The sequence below is a fragment of the Arachis ipaensis genome, chromosome B03 (genome assembly GCF_000816755.2).
Source record: "Arachis ipaensis cultivar K30076 chromosome B03, Araip1.1, whole genome shotgun sequence".
Lineage (NCBI taxonomy): Eukaryota > Viridiplantae > Streptophyta > Magnoliopsida > Fabales > Fabaceae > Arachis > Arachis ipaensis.
Window position 1 is genome coordinate 111,493,148 of NC_029787.2, and position 1,592 is coordinate 111,494,739.

Genomic DNA, 1,592 nt, shown 5'->3' on the forward strand with positions numbered 1-1,592 from the left:
TGATAATATATCACATTTTAAATTTTTAACTATTATTTCACGGCCTATTGCAAATACTCTACATGGGATGGAAGTTTAGTACTCAGATCCATAATAAAGAGTTCAGATTTCAGAAATATTGGCCCAATCTTCAAAATATTAAATGGGCCATAAACCATGATGGAGTGACCGTTGATCATCTTATTATAACAATTTAAACATTTAAAAAGAGTGGTTGGGGCATGTGTAGTGGGAAAGCTGTTTGCCTCAAATACAGCCACACCAAGTTCGAGTCCTAGTTTTTGCTAGGTTTGTATGACAAAAAAAACCATTTAAAAGAAAGTCCAGTCCAAAAATAAAACATTTTAAGCAGGTTGGAGTGTTGGAGTAAGTAGAAGAAATAGACAGCACAGGCGAGGGGACTGGGTGGTCCATTGGTCGGTGGCAATGTGGCATACTAATACTGGCAACCCCCTTCCTACGCTTTTCTTTTTCACTTAAAAAAATCGTTTCAAAATGGGTGACAAATGAAGGAATTATGTTCACTCGTTGTGCCATCATAACACAACTGTGCTGAATTTGAACAATTCATTTTCATTGCAACCTTTTTTTTTATTTACCAGTTCCATAGCATTACCACATATATATCTTGTGACATCACGTCTTTCTTGCTTTAAAAAACAAAGCATGATTTAAATTAAATTCTTCTCCATAATGCTAATGGGGCTCCATTTGGCACCGGCAAATGATACATGATCACTCATATTATATATCCCCCTTCACTTTAGCATCATCACAAACAATATAACCAAGACTATCATATTTTTTAGTAACTTAAAAGAAAATAAATAACAACTAAAAAATAAATAAATAAATAAATAATTGCTTAAAAAAGATAGTCCCGCTAAATACTATTCTTAAACTCCTTTCAAGGCAACAGAAGCTCTATTTGGAGAGAAAGGATCCTCATTGCAGTCTTTGTCATGATGTCTGTTACTGTATTTGCATCTCTCAAAATCAACCGAAAATCAGTACGCCATTTCCAAGACATGATATCTCGAATTTTTAACACCAAAGGATCAATAAACCCAGAGCAATCCTGTAAATTATTGACAATAGTAAAAGCCTCCACAGAGTCTGTCTCACATATAATGTCTCTTTGTCCCGAGTCCCATACTAAAAGAAAGCCTCTCCAAATAGCAAACAACTCTCCTTGCAAAATGCTACGACTCTCAATTGTTCACAGACAGCCTCGTTGCCACCTTCCCTTCCAATCTCTGCTAACACAAGCAAAACCAACTCGAGCACCATTGTCAAGATAGCTAGCATCACAATTAATCTTAAAGGTACCCACTGAGGGAAATCCAAGAGCCACTAATGGTGGAAGGAATAAACAGTCGTTGCAACTCAAAAATATTTCGAAGCTCCTTTTCCAAGGACAAAGCCATACCAATTACCTTGTCTGTGGTCCAATGCTCATGAGGATGAAAGATCTCGTTATTTCTCGAATGCCAAATCCACCAGAGACCAGAAAAGAATCTAAAGGGGCGCTGTTTGCTGTTATGTAAGAACCAACTCATCAAATCCACTGGTTGTTCGGAGATCCCTAAAGC